Source organism: Dermacentor albipictus, chromosome 7, assembly GCF_038994185.2.
Source record: "Dermacentor albipictus isolate Rhodes 1998 colony chromosome 7, USDA_Dalb.pri_finalv2, whole genome shotgun sequence".
NCBI lineage: Eukaryota > Metazoa > Arthropoda > Arachnida > Ixodida > Ixodidae > Dermacentor > Dermacentor albipictus.
In genome coordinates, this window is record NC_091827.1 from 76,305,490 (window position 1) to 76,332,125 (window position 26,636).

The following is a 26,636-nucleotide window of genomic DNA, read 5'->3' on the forward strand; positions in this document are numbered from 1 at the left end:
TGCGCAGTGCTGACTACGTATCCTGCTAGGACTCTTTCAGGCACTAGCAGGCATTGTTTGGGATATGATTGGCTTAAGTGAGTTTGAAGAACTGGTGAGGCTTATACAGTGCTGACAAATGGCCACGTCCTCTGCTATAGAGGACTGTCAGATAAGCAGTTCGGAGCAGGATTCCTAAACCATAAGGACATGGCGAGCAACATTGACGAATTCTACAGCATTAATGAAAGGGTAGCAGTAGTCGTAATAAAGCTGAATAGGAGATGTATAATGAAGGTAGTACAAGCCTACGCTCCAAACTCCAGTCACGATGATGATGAAATAGGACGGTTTTATGAATATGTTGAATTAGCGATGCGAAAAGAGCAAACTCAGTATACTGCAGTCATGGGCGACTTCAATGCAAAAGTGGGGGAAAGCAGGCTGATGAACAAGCAATGGGCAACTACGGCGTCGATTCTAGGAACACTCGAGGAGAGATGTCAGTAGAATTCGCGGAAAAGAATAAGCTGCGAATAATGAACACCTTATTCAGGAAGCATTGGAACAAAGATTGGTCCTGGAAAAGGCCTAATGGTGAAACAAGAAATGAACTCGATTTCATATTTTTTGCCGATCCCAGCATAGTGCAGGATGTAGAAGTGATAGGTAGGGTAAAGTGCAGTGATCATAGCTTAGTGAGGGCTAGGATTCACCTCAATTTGAAGAGAAAAAGTAAAATTGGTCAAGAACAAACAGGCCAACCCGGACGCAGTAAAGGTAAAAGCAAACCAATACAGGTTGGCTCTTGCAAACAAATATGCAGCCTTGCAAACACATATGCAAAAAAAAAATGCAAACCAAATGACACGCGCGCTCAAAAAGAATGAAAGAAAAGAAGGAAGAAGAAGAAAGAAAATAATGCGAACTATAACGATGCCCGAGTCTCGAAAAAGAAACGCACACCTATGCAGCAGGCAAGGAACTGGCAAGCACAATGCCGATGGGTAACTATCTTTTCGAAGGCGTCACGTTCGAGCACGCTGGCTATCACGGCGCCAGATGCAGACGTCACGAAACGAGCACCCCAAGACTTATTCTGCTAAAAAGAAAAAAGAGAGCCAGAAAGAGGCGCCCACAGCGCCTTGTAACTATCCAAACAGAATTAAACGAACTCCACAGCAGTTCAAACAAGAAACTCGTGGCCTCATTGTCAGCGGCGCTTGCGGGAGCCGATCAATACGCACTCTTTCATTACACGATACACGGGCGATAAGACTTTTTTGGCACGCCGAAGGCGCTTCCTCCCAAACATTGGCAAAGGCGGCCGAGCTCTTCGCGAAGCGGCATTTTAAATAGACCCATTGTTGTGCTCTCTAGGTCCTAAAGAGCTACGTATTCTGCGTCGAAGCAGCCATCTAGGGCCTTCATCGTGCTATAGATTATTGGTTGTTTGCTGAGCCGAGCCGTTTGTTAAATCTCTCCACAACGCCGCCTATCGCATATTCTTTTCGACTGGCAGTGGCTGCTTCTGTTTCTTCGCCGCATTCATACTTGAATCCTCGGCGTTGTTTTATCCTGCACCTCCCAGCATGCCCTTGTTCTGTCAGCAGCTGGATTCCATCATGATTGGAGTCACGTATTCAATCGATACGGTCCAGCGAATCCTGCCCCCCCCCCCCCTCCTCTCGAAATCGATCCTAGCAGAGGAACGCGCGCGAAGACGGGCCAAAATCTTGATAACGGAACCCGTTTTCTATATGCCGCTCTCTCTAATTCTCGGGAAGCCCATCCTCTGCTATCTGTATAGACAAACGCGACCTCGAAAAACTCTTGAGCGTGGTAGGAGGCGCATGCGTTCTGTTGTTAACAGACGTGCGTACAAGTAGCAGCAGACTTCTGACTAAGATGGAAGCAGACGACCGCTTAGCAGCAGACGACCACGCTATACCTTGGCAGACGAGGAAGGCGCTGGGTGTGTAACCCACGACAGCTAGCAGGCGAAGCGAAACGTCGGTTTAACTACAACAAAAAGAAAACGGATACTACGGCGCGACCACCAGACGTAAACACAGCGCTGCACCAGACGAGAGAAAGAGAAAAAAAAGGAAAGCCATAAAAACAAGAAAATGAAGAGGGCACGAATTCCTGAGAAAACAGCTGTGTCAGCTGCAGACGACAGTGCAAAGGCGCAAGCAGAAGTCGCGCCACTAAGCGGATGAAAATATATCCTTGCGTGGGAGGGAAAATAAAACGCAAGATGGCGCGCAATACTTAATAACTACGCGTTGGCAGGAAACAAATAGGTCTTGGCAAAACCGTCTCCCGAGGTCCTCCTTTTTCTTTCCTTGCGCATCGCGTTCAAGACAAGCTGGCATAGTGCCAAATGAAAGTAAAGAAGTCTAAAAAAGGAACGCAGTGCCGTTTTGTCAACGCCTCGTTCACTCACTTTAGGCGCTAAATAAGACAGGGATGCATGCTGTGCCGCGGTTAGAGGCGGAACAGTGCTCAATCTGCGGCTTTCAACATGCGTACTCCACGCACATGAACGTATACGGACGACCTCAAATGTTTGCACAAAGCATGAGAAAGAAAAAAAAGAGAGAAAAAAAACTGAATATTTACGGCATCGGGGCACGCTGTCCGGTATTCGTATTTTCATACTGCGCTATGCGAGCAACATCGCGTACGGTTTTACTGGCTATACGGTCACGAACTGCCCGGAAATTCAACATTTTCTCATTGTCCCGCGGTCCGTATGCGCTTTCGACACCAACTTCAACAGGACACAGAGATAGCCAATAATGAGCTGCCCTGGGCACCACACAGAGCATGAGCATGGTAAACAGCACAGGGTGGTAACTGTACATTTCCGGGGCAGATCGAAAAACTATTAATTGGCACCCAGCGTTAACTGACCCGTGGTATTTCTTCCAAGCCTATACCGCAACAAGACTAATGCTGCTTAGATTGATCTGACAACTGGCGTTCATTCAGCATAACATGACCGACGGCCGAATCAGAGTGCCATAATGATACAATAGAAGACGGGGACCGAACCCACATTGTCTTTCTTTCTTTCTTTCTTTCTTTCTTTCTTTCTTTCTTTCTTTCTTTCTTTCTTTCTTTCTTTCTTTTTCTTTCTTTCTTTCTTTCTCAGGGGCGCTGAGCAAGTCTTGATTTTATTCACGTTATTCGTATGGCCTGAAAGCATAACAAGTTACAACACAGCCTGACGGAGACACCAGGAAGCAAGACTCGTTGGCAAACCTCGCCATACTGTACTAACTTAAACAAAGCAGGACTTCGCATACCTGGAAGGAAACAGAATAAATCAATCGACTGCGGCTACAAGTGTTATTACAAAACCATTCTCGGCGCGAAGCAATGCGAGTAACCTTTTTGAGAAATTCAGAAAGAAAAAAAAAAAGAAACGAAGGCTGCATGCACCTGAGTAATAACCTATAGCAGTTGCACGAACAATGAAGTCATTCTTTTTTCAACTATGAATACGAGCACCAATTTTCAGCCACCGCGGCGCCATGAATACGAGCACTCCCTGCGTTCTATCGCAAAACGAACAAAATCATTCCTCCTACAGCGGGAAGCAATCGCTCCTATAACCATCTTTAATCACGCACACTCGTGCGCCGAGGTTCTCCACATACTACGCTTTACGTTACAACTGAAATCTATAGTCAGGTAAGAAGTTATCCAGTCGGCTATAATGGTCGCCCGCGAGGCACTCCCAGGAGTGCTCTTTAGCGGACAGCCCAACCAATCTTTCCGTCCTCACGAGGGATCAGTTTCTTGCAATGCTAGATTCAGTATACCGCGCTATCCCAAACCTCATATCCACTCATCCAGACCCATTACTGCACCACAAAGTGCCTCATTATCCTCCGACCATATAGCAGACGAAAGCTATATAGAAGCAGACGACATCGCAATATACAAAGCGCAGCGTTGCTCCCATAATCGCACTGGCTTCACCGTGGTTTCGTATTAACTAACTAGACCGAGCCATATCGTCTCTTTGAGCAAACGGGCTCTACCGGGTATCGGAAAAAGCACAATAAAGCTAACGTAACCAAGAAAATAACGTTACTTTTCGATGGCGCAAAGTCAGCGCTCTTTCATCTTTCTGCGAAGTGCCCAAGGCTATACAGAGCTGACTGCTTCCTAGACGAACAATTCAAAAAGCCCAACCAAATACTCGCCGGACAGGAAATGATCGCAACGTCACTCCCAATGCCAAATGGTTCGAATCAGAGTTGCTATTCTTATCTATACGCGCGCCTAAGTTTAACCGGAGTGGTTTTACGTAAACGAAGCCCGTGTGGTCGTGTGAATGCTGTCAGAACCACGCGTAACAGCAGCAATGACGATATGATTTACTATAGACGCAGAACGTAGTGTTTCGGGCGCCGATTACGAGCGCACTGAGCGCTAGAAATTAGAGCGATCGAGTCACTATAGCCGCCTCGGATGAAAAGATACAAAAACGAAAGCGCGCTAAAGCCAGCGCAGCTGCGCTTCAAAGGCGCGAAAATTGAGAGAAAGAAGTCATGAAAAGAAAGAAGAAAGTCCGAGTCTACACAGCGTAGCAGAAGAAAGCGAGCCCGACAAAAAACCAGGTCAAGCATCGCGAGAAACGGCGAGGAAACGCTCCTTTAAACAGACCACGCAGCAGAGAAAACAAATCAAAACATCTGAAGGAGAAAACGATCCTCCCGAACTGCCCCTCGTAGTTACGAAGAAAGGAGGAAAACGAAGCCGAAAACAACGCTGAATTAGAACGAAGACGGGCCAGTTGTGCTCGCTTCGGCTGAGCAACGTTCCCGTAAGACCTCGCGTTTCCTTACGAAGCCGCATTCTGTGCGTGCTAAAAGAAGAAAACACACAGAAGAAAAGGCCGCATATAAAAGATCGTCAAGATCGTCTGCTTCGCCAGGTTTCGTCTGCACAGCGCGGGCGTTCATCGTGTGCTTAATGCCGCAGTCACGGCAGCCGACAGTACTAATCGTCTGCAAAGGCGGTTACGTGAGGACGTGATATATTCATTCCCGCGCTTTGGCCTATGGGCTACTTGCAGCTCGCTCACTTACGTCTCGAAAGTAGGTAGAAAGGAAAAGAAGAAAACAAAAATATCCATAAGGTTCTTGCGAAAGATCACTCGGCGAGCCTTTAGTGAGCACGCGTATGTACGCGACTACGCTGCGCGCGCTGTATACGATGCCTAAGTTCCGCGAAGGGGGATAAATGGATAAGAAAGAAAGAAATGTCATTCATCTACGCAGGGCGTATAGTGTGCTCGTGCTGTTTCCTGGCCCACATGCAACCAGGGCTGCGGCGTGTCGATCGTCTGCTGCATACACATAAATCAGCACGGCCCACAGTGTCGGCGACTCGGCGCTCCTATACGGTATATCGTCTGCTCAAACCAGCGCAAACGGTCACGCGACCTGCTCTCGAGAGCGCCCCCCATCGCGACAGCACCTTTAAAGATGTCTTCCAATACAATTTGCCATAGCTTACGTTATTCAGTTATGGGTGACGTGCTTATATGCAGTGGTTAATGTAGCTAACCAGGCATCATAATCACGGTGTGTGTCCGGGCTATAGTTGGTAATCCGTGAGCTGCACAGTGCGACAGCAGACAAAGGACGGAGAGGCACGACGGAGACAAGCGGTCACATAAGCACGCATTGGGCACGCGCTGCAGACTAATGTGCAAGAACAGACTTACAGAAAGTCGCAATGCCAACCATGCATTTGGGTGGCCGAGCAGCCACGACGTTTCTGCTGTTTGAGCACGAGGTAGCGGCTTATACAATCCGGCCGTGGCGGCCGCATTGCGATAGAGGCTGAATGCCAAATGCAAAGAGAGTTCGGTGCACGTCTCCAGGTGGTAAAAATCAACCCAGAGTTACGGCGATCTACGCGGTCTCCACCACATAGCCAGCTTTGTGTGATGTAATAGAATCATTCCAACAGCCAATCGTAGCCATGATCTTGAGCTGTTCATTAGGAAACAGCGTGATTTCAAAACGCTTAAGAGTGAACGAGACAGCGAAAAAGAAAACAAACAGGAAACGCAGACGGCGTTGAAGTTTCACAACTGCGTTAACTTATAGTTCCACCCCACGGGGGCAATGTGACGAAATGCTACATAGTTCTTAAACGGCACCGCCTCCTGTTTTCTGAAAATAACCGTCTACAGAGGAAATAGAAAGAAAGAAAGAAAGAAAGAAAGAAAGAAAGAAAGAAAGAAAGAAAGAAAGAAAGAAAGAAAGAAAGAAAGAAAGAAAGAAAGAAAGAAAGAAAGAAAGAAAGAAAGAAAAAGCAGAAGCCTAGCATTGAAATAAAAAAGAAAAGAAACAGACGACCCTTCCAAACGTGCTCAATCTGCTTCGCGTTGTTAGCATTCGTAGAAAGGACTTAAAACTTGTATTGGCTGAGTATGGAATGCCGTATTGACGCTGCATGGTTATAGGGAGCATGTCAACAGTGACCGCATTCGCATAGATAAGAGAATGCGTCAATGTGACACGCAAACACATTTTTACACGCATCAAATCCTGAAAGTTGGTAACACCTAGAAATTCTAGGAACTCCTGTGAATCTAACACATAGCGAGCATTCCCACGTTCGTGCATCCTGCCATATTTCCGCCCGTAAGATACCTTGTCCAGGGCCCATATTCACTAAACCGTCTCACACTATACAATCCTTCATAAAGTAGAAAACTTTCAGCCAGTCCTGATGCCGGACATATTGTTAGCGAAGTCAGCTGGTCAATGGTGACGAGCATTTAACAAACGTAGACTTTGTGAATTCGGCCCCCCTTTCATGCATACACACGTATATACGGGCGTGTGCGACGTTTCGAATAGACAACACGCAAGCGAATCACCCAAGATTGCCAATTAAAACGGAATGCATCACGATGATTCGTTCTCGGCTACAGTTGATACTTGCCGCTAAAAGGTCGAACCCAAAAACACATACACGAAAGAAGGCATTTCGTGTGCATGCGTCCTTCTAGAGGCGCAATTATATGTCTCCCACATCACGACGTCGACTTCTCGCAAAGTATATCACGAAGGAGGCGAAGTAACTGCCGCTTCTGCGCCTGACAAAAACCTTATCACTGTGACCTCTTATAAAGATGATCGTGCCGAGAGTTGGCTGGTAATAACCGCTGGACCGAAACGCACACAACGCGACGAAGTGTCGTCGAGTCGACGCAGCTAGCCAACCGGAGCGGCCGAACAGTTCAACGTACTTGAATTGGCGCCAAACAGGCGCCTGCACACTTCCGACATGCAAGCCATAGCAACGGAAAAGAACAAAAACAATTACACAAAACAGAACTGCCAGGACGCAAGACAACCGGCCATGCAGAGGCTATAGGGGTCCAGCCGCGTTCTTATTCGCCCCCAGCGCGTCTCCCTTGAGAAATTCCATCACGGGATGCAGCTGCACGAGCTATATGCACAACACTCGATCACCATTCCAAAACGATAGCGCGCGGCAATCAGAGAACTGCATACACAACCTCCCCAAGGGCGGCAGCCCCGTCAAATCGCCGAGACGTCTCGTGTGTATATACAGCGACAGTTAGCGCCGGCCTGCAAACTCTCAGCCATTTGACCGAATTCGCGGTGTTTACACGTTATAGAAATCGCAGCAGAGTGGCCGCTGTGCAGAGCAAGAGAAGAAAGACGGCCATCCAATCGCACGCGCACAAGGCAAGACTCTTGACACATAAAGCCGGGTGGCACCAGTGTGTATACCAACCACTCCCTAGGAGAAAGAGGGGGAGGGGGGGGCGAGCTAATTTATAAACCGGCGCACCGCGCTCGGGCGAAAGGGTTAACGAACGGGCTCTTCCGTTTTGGGAGACTCGCCGAGTGAACGCCACCCACAGTGACAGACACCCTCACCCCATCGTCGACCCATAGAAGAAATAAAAAATTAAAACACGCACGCAAAGAAAAAAAGAAACGACAACAACCGAAGGAAACACACCGGAACACACAAGCGCCACGAAGGAAGCCAGTCGACTCGGCGACATTGACGGACGACACACGCATACGTTTCATAACGAGGCCAGCGCATGCGCCCCGGCGGCGAGCACGTCAAGAGACAACGGATTCATTATACCTCGCCCATATTTTCGCTCTCTTGTTCCTGTTTTACTCGAGACAAAATGGGCGCGCGCTGCAACAAGCTTTCGGCTCAGTACCGCGGCTGTCACGATCTGTGGTTGGTCATGCAGCCCGCTGCGAGGGCCGTAGCAGACGAAACGCAAGACGACGAGCGCGCGTCGTCTGCGAAAACGTCGTCTGTGTTGTGTCTGTGTCGTCTGCAAGCAAAGCGCGTCGCAGACGTCGTTCTCAATACACCGGGTGTAGTATACATACGAGCATGGCAGGACGTGCGCACGTTACCGGCGGCACAATGCTCCCCACGAAAACTGGCTGCACGAAGTCCATTGTTTCCAGTGTCAAGGGCTCTGGAACATTTATACGGATCACTTACGAAAGTGATCGCATTCACCGAAACGAAGGCCAGCAAAACGGTCGATCGGATATTACACGCGGTAACAATGATACATCACCGTCTTTGTCTGAGGAAATACATTACCCGCGTCGTACATATGGTGTGGCCAGAGACCTGTGGCAGGACGATGTACGACAAGAAATGAAACGGTGGATGCAGAAGTGAAATCCAGCTCACGAAAATGCTGGGTGGCGTGGAAACTCCAAGTCCTTGTACTTATGTATCCTATATATCGTATAACAAAAGTTGCAACCGCGTTGAAGGCCTTACTCGCGTTATTAAGGTTCCTGCGGTCTACAGGGCTTCACGACAGACTAAGAATGCCGCCCCCTACCGCTCTGTAGTGTACGCTTTTTGTTCGTGCTTGTCTCCCTTTCTTTCTATCTCCCCCTTCCACTCTGTTTCTCTTTTTATCCCCCTTAACCCTTCCCCCTGCACAGGGTAGCCAACCGGAACTACCTCTGGTTAACCTCCTTGCCTTTTTCTGCATTATTCTCTCTCTCTCTTGCACTTGAATGGACAATAAAGAACAGTAAATCAGCTTAGGCCGGCGAAACCTTTTCTTCGAAACTATCTTTATTTGTGAAGGCCAGACACCCTTTTCTGACGTTTTTCTGACGTTTCGCGCTTTTGCCTCAGCGCCAGTATGTCAGTGTGACATCACGCATTAGAATGCACTCTCTTCTATTTGGGTCGCTTCGGAGTAGGAACAGTTCTCGAAAGTTGCTAATCTGAATCTTAGGTTTCTTTAGAATACAATGTAGTCCTCCTTTATCGGTAAGCAATTAGCTGTGGACCCCAGTAGACGCTGCCAAAATCTTTGACGTCACGGTAGGATGGTGCGGGAACTTCAAGGCGGTGTCGCCACCGATGTTTCTTTCTAATGTCTTTTCTGGTACGCTAAGCTTTCTCTCACGTCAAGAGTGGCCGTTCTGCTACCACAGAAGCGTAAGCACTCAACATGTTTGAAGGAGCGGTAACATGAGAGCTTCGCCTTTTTTTTTTCCTTTTTTCGTAAGGATCGAGGAGGTTCGGTGGCTCCAAGTATATGGATTTTTTTTTTCTCAACCACTACAACGAACTTGATGAAACTCGTTGAATTTAAAAGAAGCTAAAGATCTAGTGACTGTACGAAGCAGATATTTTGTTATGGCAGTCATTTTTTTAACAAACATTGTTATACATTGAAAGAAAGAAAGGCTCTCGTATCAAGTTTACAACTCTGTAGCTCAGCAACAAAACTTGATATCCCAATTCACATTTAATAAAGCATCTAAAACGGACGAACTTGATATCATACATCGGTCGATCTACTATTCATCACTCTGCAATATACCACTCATTCGTTAGTGGGACTTCTGTAAACCTTTCGTAAACAATATTGTAACAATTTACCGGAAGCTCGAAATTTATATAACAAAACTGTTCGCTTGAGATGCTCAACACATGCAGCTTAAAGAACCGCCGTAACTGTCTTTTCGGTGTAGCGTTACGGATTTGCAACCTTCCTGCTACGTTTTCTTTTTAAAAGCTTAACAGTTTTTGAGAATTCTTGCAAACATGTGAGGCTCTAAATCAAAATTTTGTTCGCCAGAGTAACTAGAATTTATCTTTCTCTCTGAACTACAACAGATTTCTTTGAAACCGGTCCAACGGCTGTCTCGTAAAAGCACTTAGACATTTTACAGTATTCGAATATGGAAATTGTAACGGGTCACAAGCTACAGCTTCCTGCGCTCTAAAAAATTTGCTAGTCCCGCTCTTCGTAAATAATTTACTGTATAGCTGTTGTATCGTTCCTATACGACCCAATTTCTGCTTCAGTACTCAGGAGTTCGACACGTCATGACGTCACGCGACATCTTGTTCCAGTCCTGCAAACATTGCGGCTGAAGTTATTATTATTATTATTATTATTATTATTATTATTATTATTATTATTATTATTATTATTATTATTAATCTATACAACGTCGCCATAGCTAGGCTTAGTGCTACACAACGTCAGCAAATTTTACTCTTTGCAAGGACTTCACGGTAACGTCGACGACCTCAGGTCCGGCGTTTCGAGAGCTAATTAATTAGTATTAAATTAAAACATCTCTTAACCGTTTCACAACCTTCATACTCGCTGGGTCGACATTTCACGCGACAGAAGCGTACCATGTGTCAAGCAATATCAGGGGGGAAAGAAAGTTATCCGCGGGCACTTGAGCCATCGATAAGTACGCCATTGTTTAGAGATACAGAGATAGAGCTTATCACGCTGTGACAGCTCAAGCGCGAGTCGCGGGCTGCCGGCGGGTTACTACCTCAGTCAGCGGCAGATTACGGAACGAGGTAATGAGGCACGTATCACCGACAACTTTCGTCAAGTGACGCCGACCAATACGCCGACTTGCGCTTGCGCGATGATGCGGCCCGCGTCTACTGCCCGTCAAGACTATACAGGCCAGCATGCACGTGCATAAGAACGTGGGGTTCAACGTCCCGCAGCCACACGTGTGTGTGTGAAGTGATTTTTGGAAAGGAAACGGAAAAGATGAGTGCAGCGCCGTAACTGTCTCTCACAGGAGGACACCTCAACAGCACTGCACGGGGAAGGGGGAATGGGAAGAAAAGGATGAAGGAGAGAAAGACTGGACGAACGTGGCAAGGGGGAAAAAAAGAATGTGAGTGCGGGGCTCACAGCCGTGCTCTCAAGTGCGTCGCATTGCAGTAGTCTAGCAGTGCCGAAAGAGCGTGCTTCACGATGGACGAGTGGGCTGCAGGGAATAGCAGCGCGGTCGCCGTATCGTAAGTCAGTCCCAGTCGCCGATAGACTGCATGCACACAAGTCCGTGCGCTCCACATCGAAGGCAGGGCAGCGAAGTAGCCCCAAATCGAGCGTCTCCAAATCGGCGCAGTTGCTGCACGCGGGGTCGCCAATTGCAGCCACACATCGGGCTATGACAGACACTACGTAACGGAGCGCTCCGGGTTCGTTTCGACCGGCTGGGGTTCCTTACGTAACGTGCACTTATTGAGCTCGTTACGCGAGCGTTCTTGCGCTTCGCACCCGTCGGGACGCGGCCGTCGTGGCCGGAATCGAGCACGTGACCTCGTGGTGGTCAGCCGCAGAACGTCACAGCCCCGGAGACACCACAGAGGGTCTTACCGTGTGTGTGTGTGTGTGCTGGGGGGGGGGGGGGGGGATAAGAAACGCATGCGTGTTTCGTGGAACAGACACACGTCGTTACCAGCTAATCCTTTCGCTATCTCTTGCATTTCAACCACCGCCGAGATCTGTACGAATGCAGTCGTGAACAGCGGGAAGGAGTCAAGGCGCCGGTTCACGCTGTTAAATGGCTGACGCGAACCGCAGGTATACATATATACACCGCCGCATCGCAACGGATCTGGTGCGAGGGGAGTTGCGAAGGCACACGCTCGCGTTGCTGCGTTTCACCCGTCGACTTTAGCAAATAAAAAGAAAGCTTTTTCCTAACCTACGTCATAGTAAAATACAAGTGAAACTGCAGTTTTTATACATTGCCTAGAAAAAGAAAAGAAAACAAGGCAACCGGTGGCTGGCATTCTCGCCGACGGTAAGCACTACATGCAGTATAGAAGCGCTCTCTCGAACGGCATGCAGTACTACATATGTGTGGCCGACGAGTTGACGCTGTATGTGGTTCGCTCGAAACGTACTGCCGTGAAATACGATTTCGTTCCCCAATTTCAGCCGCAGCTGCGAGGCAGCGCCGCTCGACTCTTAATAGGACGCAAGAAATGGTTCCGCTGTAGACGCAGCTTGCATTCAGCGTGCGCGTATTTTGCAAACGAGTTCGCACTGTGAGAGTTCGCACCGCGAAGCGACCCAAAATACGAAACTCGGATAAAGCCACAAAAAAAGATAACTCTGGGGCTTTACGTGCTAAAACTACTATCTCATTGTGAGTCCCGCCGTAGCCGGGGGGGACTCCCCCATTAAGTCTGACCCCCTATGTTTCTGAACGTGCACCTAAATCTAAATACACGTTTCTTTTTCTTTTTTTAAAATTTCGCTCTCAGGCCGGGATCTCATCCCGCGGCCTCGTGCTTAGCAGCGGATGACTGATGCCGCGATTGTACGTTTGTAGGTAAACCCCGACGTTTACGAAGAAATCAAAAATAAAACGGAGGTATTAATGCTTCCATTATAAGGACGCCGAAGACGACGAAAAGTGCATTTGGATGACCATACTATATGTTACATATATATACTTTCGTTCTTTGGTTTTATTTACGCTAAGCGTTGTCGTCGTGAGCGTTCTGTGACATATGCATTCCGGTGGAGGTAGCACAATGCTCCATCATATGAAAGTACGGCAAATCAATGGTGTGTATACGAAAGTCGTTCATGTCAGGCATCTGTTCTTGTACAGCGTAAGCATTAAGTAAAATGCGACCGCACTAATACCCATATCGCAAAGAGCTGATCATGTTTGAGCGATAGAGCCCCTCCGAAATGCTTATTCATTCGCCAGTCACACGAGGTATGTGATCGCCCGACGATGTCCGCACAACAACTTGACGCAACCGCTCTCTGCTCGTTATAAACGGATCTAAATGTAAATGCTTCAGAAGAACTTCACTTTGGCCTAGTTGGTGTTTACTGCATATCATACTGACCGCAAATAAAGACAGGGACAGGCGGAAGAGAACACATAAACAACACGGGTGACCGCCTTTGTTTATGTGTTCCACCTATCCCCGTCTTTATTTGCGGTCAATATGATATGCAGGATCTATAGAGGGCCAAGATCACCCAGCTTTGCTGTCTTTCCCAAACGGGGGCTCAGTAGAACAACGGGGCGTGCCTCATGCGTGCCTTTCACTGGACAATGACCGACAGAAACTACTAACCCAAGATACGCACGGGCGCGCGCATGGTGGGCCAGGTTGTACAGTAGTTTACAATGTATACACCGCGAAGCTGCTCCACGCGCAAAGGCCACATAACAGCTGTGAGCGCATCATCGCGTGTCGGCGCCCATAAACGGTGCCGTAATGAGCCCCGCGCTGCAGTCTCGACCCACTTGGGGGAAAGGCGTGAAGCTCTGCCCTCTCCTTCGTCGTTCGCCGCTTTCGCTCGCTTTTCACTCCGCGTCGGCGTGGCCCATTGTAGGCCCAAGCAGGACGCGCGCGGTGAGCGCAACAGAGTCAGCCACCGCTTTCCGCATGACTGAATCCGCTGCTGTACACCGTTCCCACACCGAAGGTCGTTGGCAAGCACAAAAGCCGAGTGAACATGGTACAGGTGCCGAGTATACCGGCACCTGTCTCATGCATGCTCGACGAGATAACTAAGGCCTAACGCAAAAACGCCCGTGTTCCGTGCACCGAGGGGGCACGTTAAAGATCCCCCGTTGATCAAAATGAATCCGGAGTGCCCCCATGCACTACGGCGTGGCCATATCGTGGTTTTGGCACGTAAAACCCCAGAATTCCGTCCCGCGATGCCACCTTTCTTTCTTTCTTTCGCGCTTCGCGTCCACTGCCCGACACGTACTCCGCTGCACAGAGCAATCGCGGGGCGAGCCAAGGAGAACGGCAGTGAACCGAGAGGGGACGCGGTGTCGTACGCACTACACACGACACGGCGCGCTCGAGTGGTCACGTGCGGTGATCGCGTACGCCGTCCACGTAACGGCGAGCTGTTGTGCGCGTCGGAAGGCGCAACGGCTTTTGTCGATCGGCCGATCGTGTGTGTGTTTGCGCGAGTGATATTTAGGAAGTGTGGAGAGACAAGTGCAGCGCCGTAAAGGCCGATCGACAAAAGCCGTTATTGCGCCTGTTTGCACGTATACACGGGCACGGCGATTTCGGGGCTCTCGTGCGACAAGAGCCGCGCGAGCAAACAGATAGCGGGGCTTTATACGTCCGAAAGCAACGACACGGACAAACGAAGCAAGTCGTATTACACGGAGGGCGCGGCTCCGTAGTTCCACGGTTCTCGGCGACAACTGCTCCGAAATCGCACTTTTCGTATACACTTATGATCGCTGATTGCTGCCTTCTTGTTTTTCTGGCCCTATATTGCGCGGTCCCGGCCTGACAACGTCAAGCCCTCGATTTCCTGTTCGTTCATACTGGACATAATGGCTGCCTGTCAAAATTGTACCTGCCATCCGGACCGTGTAACGTACCATCGTGGAAAGGACGAAGCGCGAATGAGAAATTACATTGTAGAATTCGAGAGCAGTGTCAGGATTGGGGGCTCAATCCCTTCGTCCGTGGTCCTTTGCCAAGATTGAAGTACGGCATGAATTCGAAGGTAGCTGGCCCATGCCGTCGTCCAACTTATTTACGCTGAGATCGTTGAGGAAGTGAAGAACTGCTTCTCATCGAGAACGGGGAAAAGGGGTTTATTTACAGAAAAATTAACTCAGTCTAACATGACTGTTTGAGAAAAATAGTATTAGTCCAACAGGACTGCATGAGAGAAGTGAACCAGTCTAACATGACTGCTCAAGAGAAGTGTGTCCAACAATCGCACAACCACAGTTTTTATACACTCGATCCGCTGGTCCTACGACGCGGCGGCTGTTCGTTTACACATCACCAACTCGCAGCTGCTCTGAAGACCAGTTTATAGACACAAAGGCACACACATTCCGAAGCCCAAGCGACGGCGTTGAAGGTGGTGCCGTTCCGGAAAATCGACGCCGCTCGAGGGACGCTCGTTGTTTTGCAACATGCGGAACCGTGAGAGCGCAAATATAAGACGTTCCCGCGGTAGCTTCTTCAGGCGTGTCGGATCAGCTCCGCGTTGAGGAACTCTGGAATCATTGTCCCCACACCAAACTCGTCTTGTCACAATGTCGAAGCGGGCTGGAGGAAGGCGGCGGATTCCAGCGCAAAGGTCGCTTCTTTGAACGCCTCGCAGCTGCAGCGGCGGAGAGCGGGAGGTGCGCGTCTTGCACCCCTTGTCGTAATCGGGTGGCAAGGTGACAATCTTGTTGTGCAACCCGCCGTTCTTTACAGCGCCTCCATGGCCCCAAAAGTCTCGACTGTCTAGCGCTGACAACCGCTAGGCAGGAAGAGAACGGCTGCTGGTCAGGGGGGGATTGATGTCTTGGCTCGCAGCGACCACTTGTGCATTGATGTCACCGCCCCAAAACATCCAACAAGGACAGGCAACTGCAAAATGAACCCCACAACACGGCTCTGCGCCGAGATGACGTGCATTGGCTCTCACCTTAGACTCGCTAGGCTTCAAAAAAAACAACAACAACATAAGTGCAGAAACAAAAAAAAATGCTGCATTTCACTATGCCAATTTCTGAAGCAAATTCCTGCTGACAAATTCAGCAATCATGGAGGGAATCCTGCTAAATGAGAGGGGATCTTCTTCGCTTAATAAAATTAACACTAGTAACCCTAAAATTTAGGCGGGACCCTCAAACGCAGAATTCAAATTAGCCTGCTCAAACCATCCGCATTGCTATGCAACTTTCCCTTCTTATATCTAACGGAGAAGTTGTACTCTTGGAGAGTGAGGCTCCATCGGAGCAAGCGGCCGTTTTTGTGTGACATTTGATTGAGCCACGTCAGAGGACAGTGGTCGGTCTCGAAGATGAACTTCGCTCCGTACAAATAACACGACAACTTCTGGGCGGCCCAAACCAAACAAGCGCATTCCTTCTCTGAAGCGCTGTAGGCTTCCTCTCTTACATTTAGTTTACGGCTGGCGTAGAGGATAGGATGCTCCTCGTTATCGTCGCCGACCTGACTAAGTACCACGCCCATACCTCTGTCGCTTGCGTCGCATTGAACTATGAATTCCTTTGTGTAGTCTGGCGCGCGAAGCACAGGGCGAGAAACCAATAGCGTCTTCAAACTTTGGAAAGCGTTCTCTTTGTCCTTATCCCAGTGTACGTTACTCGGTGCTCCCTTTCGGAGGGCGTCTGTTAATGGACTTGCCAATTGCGAGTAATTCGGAATGTACCGTTGATAGTACCCCACAAGTCCCAAAAATGAACGAACGTCCGTTTTCGTGCGCGGCTGAGAAAAATCTCCAATCGTAGCTATTTTCAGCTCAGCCGGCCGTCTCATGCCCTGACCAACAACATGGCCCAGATAAGTAACCTGCGAACAACCAAACCTACACTTTTCCGCTTTCATCGTTAAGCCGGCTTCCCTCAACCGTGAGAACACCTGTTTGAGGTGCGATACGTGTTGTTCCCAGCTGTCCGAAAAAATGGCTACATCATCAAGATAAGGTAAGGCGAACTCCTGCAAGTCTTTTAGGACAATATCCATTAACTTAGAGAAGCTAAACGGCGCGTTCTTCAGCCCGAAGCTGAGTGCGAGAGGGCGAAAAGTGCCTACAGGCGAGATGAATGCGGCATAGCGGCTGGCACTTTCTGAAAGGGGAACTTGCCAGTACCCCCGCACGAGATCTATAGTTGAAATGTATTTAGCAGCGCTAACTCTTTCAATTCGTTCCTCAATGTTGGGTATCGGGTACAGCTGATCCCTAGTGATCGCATTTAACTTCCTGTAGTCAACACACGGACGAGGGTCCTTGTTAGGGGTTTCTACGAGTATTAGCGGTGACGTGTAGTCACTCTCAGCGGGCTCAATAACTCCCAACTCTAGCATGCGCTGTATCTCTGCCTCCATAATCTCTCTCTGTCTTGGAGACACCCTGTAAGGTTTTGATCTTACTGGTTCGGTAGAGGTCAGCTCAATTTCATGCGTTATCAGTTCGGTTCTACCCGGCCGATCGCTGAATCTGTCGAGATATTCCCCCAACACCCCTTTTAGCTCATCTAGCTGCTCGGGTCTTAGAGCATGCGAGCTTACCGAGTGTTCTACTACTTCTTCTAGGCCGATTTCAGAGTTGGAGGTTGCCCTATCCTCCTTAAACTTGGTACCGATGCCATCCGGCTCTTTGACAGTATAGTTAACGACTCCGCTCCGCTCTACATACGGCTTCATCAAATTACAGTGATATATCCTCACTTCCTTCCTGCGACCGGGCATTCTCAAAGCATAGTTAGTTTCTGAAAGTTTGTGCAACACTTTAACGGGCCCGTCCCAGTGAACTTCAAGCTTGTTCTTTCTTGAAGGTTTGAGGATCATTACCTGGTCTCCGGCGTTAAACGTACGAAGCCTCGCATTCCTGTCGTAATAGAATTTGGCGTTCTTTTGAGCTAGTGCCATGTTCTTTCCGACTAGTTCTTGGGTTGCGCTTAGCCGTTCCAGTAAATTCAGCACGTATTCAACCACGGTTGGACTCTCCCCTCTTTCCTCCCACATCTCTCTTAACATTCTCAGTGGAGAACGGAGTGTCCTCCCATACACTAGTTCTGCTGGAGAGAACCCTGTCGCTTCATGTGGAACCGTTCGCAAAGCAAACAAAGTTGCCGGCAGACAGTTCTCCCAGTCCTCCTTGTGCTCGTAACAGAGCGCACGCAAAACTCGCTTAAGCACCGAATGCCACCTCTCTACACTGTTTGACTGAGGGTGATAGACAGAACTGTGTATTAACTTTACCCCGCACTTTTGCAAGAATGTGGAAGTCAGTGCGCTCGTGAATACTGACCCTTGATCTGCCTGAATTTCGGCTGGAAACCCAACTCGTGCAAACACTGTCAAAAGCGCGTCTACTACTTCAGTGGAGCTGAGCTCTTTCAAAGGGATTGCTTCTGGAAACTTGGTAGCCGGACACAGCATGGTAAACAAGTACCTGTAGCCTGATTTTGTTTTTGGAAGAGGCCCTACCGTGTCTATTACAAGCCGTCTGAAAGGCTCTGTTATTAAGGGCACTACCTTCAGTGGAGCTTTCCAAGTCTCTCCTGGTTTACCAGAACGCTGGCAGGCGTCGCATGATCTTACAAAGTTTTCTACATCTTTGAAACAGCCAGGCCAGTAGTATTCCATAAGCAATCTTTCCTTTGATTTGTTTATGCCTAGGTGGCCGGACCACCCATTTCCATGACAAAGACTCAAAAGGTCCTCCCTATACTTAGTAGGTATGACTAACTGATCTAAAATCCTACCCTTTCGATCTCTGTAATGCCGATACAACAAACCTCCTCTCTCATGTATCGTTACGTTGCGCCTAGCAATGCCTTCTTTAGCTGTGTCACGTAATTTAGCTAAGCTCTCATCATTCTTTTGCTCGGCTGCCAGTGACTCTCTATCCACGCGTAAGAGTTGATCAAAGTTCTTTGAGGCCGGTGATAACAACGACCCTGTCTCGCTTGTGAGCGCGTCTGCTTGCTCTTCCTGCAGGCTAGAACTCTGACACTCTAGTGCTACGCTCTCATTGAGCTGGTCAACTGGCAGGCTCTCCTCAACTGTTCTTTTGTCCCTCGGGCCTAGCTCGGATTCGGGTATTGAAGCTATCCCCTTTTCTGCTTCAGCTGGAGGAGCTTGAGCATTTTCAGCCGAAAGCGCCGCGATCTTACGAGCTTGGCCTCGGGTCAATGCCTGTACTATGCCCTCTCCCAGTTTGAGCCCTCTGTCACGCAGTAACTGATTCGAACGATTCGAAAAGATGTAGGGATACTGCAGTGACAAAAATTTGGAAACTGCAGCCTCAGTATCTAGCTCCCCGAATGGTCCACTGATTTTGACTTTGGCCATGGGCAGACACACGCTGTGTTCTTCTACAACCTGTTTTATCCATGCTACTTCTCCGGTGAAGTCATCTACCATCACGTAGGACGGATGGACAATGTCCAGCGTGGCGGCACTGTCTCTTAGCACTCGGCATGGTTTTCCATTAACTTGCAGGTCGTGGAGATATGGACTTAAAAGTTCCATATTCTCATCTTTTTCCTCCACGTAGGAAAAAACTACGCTAGGCTTCTCGCAGTTTACAGCTATATGTCCCAGTTTGTGGCATTTGTAACAGCGAATTGGTCTAACAGATTCGAATTTTCTTTTCTGTTCTTTTTGTGCGGTTTCTCCGTTAAGTTTCTCCTCGCTCTTTTCTGTGGGCTTTTCCGCCAGGTCTACAGGCTCTGATCGTCTAGTTTGCGCACCCTTTTTGAACGGAAATGGTTTCCGCGGTCCATTTCGACCGTCCCAGTTTCCCTCCTCGGCGTTCAACTTTCTACGGGTTGCGTACTCTTCGGCTAATTCAGCCGCCCTTTCCACAGTGTTTACATTACCTCTGTCTTGCACCCACAGTTTCACAGCTTGGGGGATGGTTTTGTAAAACTGCTCTAGACACATGCATTCAATGATCATGTCTCTGCTGTCGTACGCTTCCGCGCTTTTAAGCCACTCGACTAGGTTGGCCTTTAAGCTATATGCAAACTCCGGATAGCCCTCGCTATCTTTCTTGCCTGTGCTCCTAAACCTTTGCCGAAAAGCTTCGGCTGAAAGGCGGTATTTCTTCAGGAGACTAGCCTTAACTTTTGCATAATCATATGCATCCTGCACACTCAGTCTGGCGATTACTTCCGCCGCCTCACACGGCAACATAGACAGCAACCGCTGTGGCCATGTACTCGGGCCGAAGTTCATCTTTTCGCAAGTCCTTTCAAAATTGCTTAGGAACAAGCCTATGTCGGTCCCGACCTCAAATGGCTTTAATAGCCTGTCCATGCGGTATGATTCTGCCTCACTTGATCGTCCTAGAGCGCCTTCACTTCCTTGAGACAACTCCAAACGTTTGCTTTCAAGTTCAAGTTGCATTTTTCTTAACTCGCGATCTTTATCGCGTTCCTCCCTTTCTTTTCTCTCTCGTTCTTCTCTCTTTTTCAGAAGTTCAAACCCCAGTTGAACTTCTTCCTCACTGGCCTGTTCGGAAATGATATGCAATAATTCTGATTTTAGCATTTCCTTACGTACATCTAGGCCCAGTTCCTCACCAACAATCAACAACTCGTCTCTCAGCAGTGTCCTTAATTCCATGACTGCTGCTTTACTGCCTTGATTCTGCTCTCTAAATCTAGCTAGTAAAACACAACCTAGCTAACACACAACAATCTAGCTTCCCTACTGTTCTAAACAGAACAACCACAAAATGAAGCCTAGAAAGTCAAAGCAAAAACCAAGCACTCACCGCAGATACAGCACCATGTCGCAAAGTCCATCCTACCGCTGTCAGCCAGTTGTCAGGATTGGGGGCTCAATCCCTTCGTCCGTGGTCCTTTGCCAAGATTGGAGTACGGCATGAATTCGAAGGTAGCTGGCCCATGCCGTCGTCCAACTTATTTACGCTGAGATCGTTGATGAAGTGAAGAACTGCTTCTCATCGAGAACGAGGAAAAAAGGGGTTTATTTACAGAAATTAACTCAGTCTAACATGACTGCTTGAGAAAAATGAACCAGTCTAACATGACTGCTCAAGAGAAGTGCACCAGTCTAACATGACTGCTCAGGAGAAGTGCGTCCAACAATCGCACAACCACAGTTTTTATACACTCGATCCGCTGGTCCTACGACGCGGCGGCTGTTCGTTTACACACCACCAACTCGCAGCTGCTCTGAAGACCAGTTTACAGACACAAAGGCACACACATTCCGAAGCCCAAGCGACGGCGTTGAAGGTGGTGCCGTTCCGGAAAATCGACGTTGTCGATCGCGCGTCGCTCATTGTTCCGAGCCCTCCAAACCGTGAGAAGCACAAAAACAAGACGTTCCCGCGGTAGCTTCTTCAGGCGTGTCAAATCAGCTCCGCATTGGGGAACTCTAGAATCATTGTCCACACACCGAATTCGTCCCGTCACCATGTCGAAGGGGCTGGAGGAAGGCGGCGGGTTCCAGCGCAAAGGTCGCTTCTTTGAACGCCTCGCAGCTGCAGCACGGAGAGGTGGAGAGCGGGAGGTGCGCGTCTTGCACCCCTTGTCGTAATCGGGTGGCAAGGTGACAATCTTGTTGTGCAACCCGCCGTTCTTTACAGCGCACCGTAGTCGGAGTCTCCGGATTGATTTTGACCACCAGGGGGGGGGGGGATCTTCAACGTGCCCCCAATTCAAGGGACACGGGCGCTTGTTCATTTCGTCCCTCCATCGAAACGCGGCAGCGGCGGCCGGGATTCGATCCCGCAACCTCGTGCTTATAGCAGTGCAACACCATATAGCCGCTGAGCCACCGCGGCGGGTATGCGGATAATAGAGAGTTATAGTTTTGGGGAACGCAAGCGGCTTGCGTACGCAGGAACTAGGGGCGACGGTAGTGCGCATGCGCAGACCCCTACGTCAGCGTCTGCGCGTGCGCAGTACCCTCGCTCCAAGTTCTTGCGTACGCAAGCCGCTTACGTCCCCTAAACTAAAGCTCTCTATTTACGCGAACCTACAAAGTAGCTATGGAAAGCTATGGAAAGAAGAATGATAGGGGTAACGTTAAGGGATAAGAAAAGAGCAGATTGGGTGAGGGAACAGACGCGAGTTAATGACATCTTAGTTGAAATGTTCATATAGGAGGTTGTTGGAGAAATATGGGAGAGGCCTTTGCCCTGCAGTGGACGTAACCAGGCTGATGATGATGAGTTGAAATCAAGAAAAAGAAATGGGCATGGGCAGGACATGTAATGGAGGAGGGAAGATAACCGATGGTCATTAAGGGTTACGGACTGGAATCCAAGGGAAGGGAAGCGTAGCAGGGGGCGTCAGAAAGTTAGGTGGGCGGATGAGATTAAGAAGTTTGCAGGGACGGCATGGCCACAATTAGTACCTGACCGAAGTCGTTCGGAGAAATTTAGGAGAGGCCTTTGCCCTGCAGTGGGCGTAACCAGGCTGCTGCTGCTGCTGATGATGATGACAAAGTAGGACGGCGGTGCCAGATGTCGTGCAGGAAAACTGTCAGCTGCGCACCGTGTCGGTAACGATTTAGGTGCACTTCGTGGGCGCCCCCCCCCCCCCCCCTCTAGAGGGCGACGATCAATAAGTCTTCGAAGCGCATCGACAAACGGCGATTTTCTCAGTCATTCTGGGCACGCGTCGCCCTAACGTTGTGCTTGTCGGTCGATAGAGAGAGAGCGTTCGCAAAAAAACCGTTTCTTTGTTCTTCCTCAAGTGAAAGAGCGAAACGCCACGCGCGACTCCATGAAAGTGCTCCCGTTAGTCAAGCTCAAACTCCTCCCGTTAGAAAGTGCTCCCGTTAGTCAAGCTCAAACTCCTCCATCACAAATGTCACGATCGCCACCATTATCTCAACTTTCCTGGTTTTCTTATCGGCTTATTTCAAAGCGCACCTTCTCACAATGCGCCGATCAGGCCGCTCTCTCGACTTCTCCATCATCGGCCCGACCGTTCGTTACGTCCATCTATCAATATTATATATATATGGGATGCTGGATAAAGACTGAGACTGGTGCTCCAAGATCTTTATTTCTGACAATTCTTATTTGGCACTTTTATATCCATTTATCTTTGCTCTCCAGTAAGTGATGCACGCGTCCCAAGTTTTCTGCCAAGCTTATAGATCACACGAGTCAAGCCATTTTTTGACGCCTACTTCAATATCGCCTCAAATGTCTTAACCGCACTTTATTCCATGTCAAAGCAATGTCCTTTTTTTTTATTGCACGAAAAACAAGGGTTTATGTACGCACGGTGCATCGCTTATCGGCACACGTGCGATGGGTTTAAACACGGAAGATCTGCGCACAAGATAGCCAACTCGGTCACGTCGCTCTGTTATCCCATGTGCACAGGACAAAAACCTCTCTATCGTCGTTAAACTTCGTCTCTGTCAGCGAGCTACCCTTCTGGCCGCCGGATATTTCCGGCCGGCACCTTTCTTCCTTCGCGTATACGCACTGCAGCAACCACGGCGTGTGTTCAAATACGCGACCATCAAACGCGACGCCTCCCAGGTTTCCACCACAACAAATACGCGTTGTCATTTTTGCCTTCGCACCTATAAACAGCGCTTGTGCCCGCCCATCACCGGCTCAATGCAGGTGAAGATAAATAAAACACTCCGGAATTCAGATATTTCGACACACAGCTGGCACCACTTCCCCTATTCTGAGATTTGAAAACAACAACAACAACAAAAAAACAGACTTGGCCTCTCAGTTTCGGCGCATTTTATGTTATGTTCCCAACAAAGAGTCGACGCACTATGTATATATAGATATCGGCCCGCACACATAGAGGCGGATCTGGAGAAAGCTACAAACTTCCTTCGACGTCATCCTTCAACCCGTGATGATAACGACAAGCTCACGCGCTGCGCGGAACCTCGCGTCTGCGGAACGGGAAAACCTCTCAGATTTGTTGCGGAACCTTTTGTGCCAGCAAACCGTATTTGGAAACACGGAGAAAGGAAAACCAGACCGCAGGCTGCAACAGCAAGGTTTTGCACGCTTCGTCCAACAGAGGCGCACGTTTGTTCTGCTTCCTTCTTTTTTTTAAATTCTCAGTCTATTAAGTCACGAATTATGACCGAGTGTTCTCAATACGTATGCATGTACAAATTTATGTAACTTTCTGCAGACACGGCGAAAACATCGAACGCAAAAAAAAATAATATTTAGCCGGTAGCACGAATATTAATTAAGCCAGTCGTCTTAATTTAAAAAAAAATTATCACGCATACTGAACTCTTCAGCAAAATTAGAAGAGGGCGAAAAACGGAAGGGACAAGACCGAACACCACAACCATCTTTTAAGCTCTTATAATTTCACTTTATACAATTCAACCAACAATACCACAGCAACAAGCCACGTTGACCTCTTATAACTGATGCGTTTTATCACGAAACGCATTGAATTAACTCTCACAAGTAGACGCGTTGGTTAATTTATTTCAGGGCCTTTGGATCCACGAAAAAGATCACTAATTAAAAGCTGGGATATAGAGCAGCACGTCAAACGTATTCTAAAAGCAGACTGAGTGCCTATTAAAATGCTAGTGCTTTGCATGATTACGTTTACTAGAGTGACATGTGCCGTTAATTTTGGTTAATAGTGCTACACGCAGAGCTACAGTCAGTATTTTTATATTGTCGTCAGTTCTCGGAAAATTCAAAAGTAAGTTGCGTCTCCACATGGAGACAACGTGTCTTAAGCGCAGGACTGTCGTCAGAATTGGGCGCGCGCAGCAGCGTGCGTGCCAGCTGTGCGTTGGCCAATCAGCGAATTGAACGAATAAACATTCGCGCAGCATTGTGTCTCCGACTACTGACGTTAGAAAACGCAATCAAGGCGCCTCATGCCGCCATAGAAAGAAAGAAAGAAAGAAAGAAAGAAAGAAAGAAAGAAAGAAAGAAAGAAAGAAAGAAAGAAAGAAAGAAAGACGGACGGACGGACAAGACGAAGTTATCAATTTGCGCCACGCAGAAGCTTTAGAAATGAAAGAGCTTCTATTTCTCTATTTGAAGCTATGTGCGATTGGTGCTGAAAGATGGCAACAGAAGCAAAATCATCGAGAACCATGCAAATGTAAACATTCCCGCTTCACAGCTCACACCGTATATGACACACACACACACACACACACACACACACACACACACACACACACACACACACACACACACACACACACACACACACACACACACACACACGCACGCACACCCGCACGCACACACGCACGCGCGCGCGCACGCACGCACGCACGCACGCACGCGCACGCGCGCACACACACACACACACACACACACACACACACACACACACACACACACACACACACACACACACACACACACACACACACACACACACACACACACACACACACACACACACACACACACACACACACACACACACACACACACACACACACACACACACACACACACACACACACACACACACACACACACACACACACACACACACACACAGGTCCAATAAGGAACACTGGCCGTGACCCACAGGGTGAGCATGCACTGCAAAGGCAACGAGGCTCTCTGCGCTTTATATATGCGCGCATATTCTTAGGCTACAGCAGTAAAGGGGAACGAGAACGTTCTCGCACCAACTACTGTGGAAGGCTCCGCCAAGTCCCACACAGGGGGTGCGGGGTCGGCTACGCTCAGCGGGTGCACGCAGAGCTTTGACCGAGCTGTCCTTTGATGCTCTCGTTTGTGCGGCATCCAAATTAATCGACGCATGTAGTCTCGCAAATGGCGCTCTGCGCTTGCGTTCCGTTTAATAGTTGGCCTTATCGTCGATTAAGACGTGTAACCCGATTAAACCGCCGACCCAGAATCGATTAGTCGGCTGCGTTTATTAACGCGCGCATAACACGAACAAGGACAAGAAGCGGCACGCGCATTCTTCTATTAGCTATACTTAGCTTTTTTTCTTCGCTTTTCTTTTTAACCCTTTACTGCACCTTGTTGCATATATGCAACATACCGATAAACGGCCATAAAAACAAAATCTAAGTTCATTTAGTTCTTCCTGTACACGATGTTGCATTTCTGCAACAATAGTTTGAAAAAAGCGTCTTTATTTTCTGCTCTCTGTGTTCATTCTGCGCAACTATTGCCAAACAAATATGGTGGACGCTGCTCGCGCCAGCACGTAGCTATACAGGTAAGTTTTGCCAGTTATAAACGCCTTTCTGAAGGAAATAACCTGTGGAAAAAAATGTTAAGCTGTGCAATACATCCTCCTAATCGTTTAGATGGCAAAAAACATTATTTTCTCGCAATAGTTTATTTCTCGCGACGGAAAGTTACTACGTTGCGTATTTGCAACAACGTGCTCACTGGGTTTGATTTTTGTTCTGGAACTAGAAATGGATCCTAAACGTTATTATTGCCGAGCAATTCCGTCAGATAGCCAAGACAGCGAACTTTCCGGGAGTGGCGACGACCCCGAGTGTAAGTCTGTTTGGATTTATCGTGTGTGAAATGTGTTGCCTGGTGGAATGCCCGAATTTTTTTATCGGGGTGAGCGCGCGCGCGCTCTGCTGTCTCGCATCGTTACGGCTTCACCCTTATGTCTGTGCTAGTGGCCTGGCCTGCTAGGTAGGCCTGGCTTGCTGGACAGCCCAGGCCTACCTAGCGAGCAAGAAATGAAAAAAAGGAAGAGGATATTTTGAAGAGAGGGTTGCGGTTGTGGATGGAATTGAGCTGTCATGCACAAGGTAGCAAGATACCCGAGCAGTGACTTCGCTCTCTTCATTTGTTT

General features: G+C 48.6%; 1 protein-coding gene across 1 annotated transcript in view; it reads right to left on the minus strand.

The window, feature by feature from the left end:
• LOC135899091 (echinoderm microtubule-associated protein-like 2) overlaps positions 1 to 26,636 on the minus strand; it is a 228,170-nt gene that overhangs the window by 157,651 nt on the left and 43,883 nt on the right. The window lies entirely within an intron of this gene.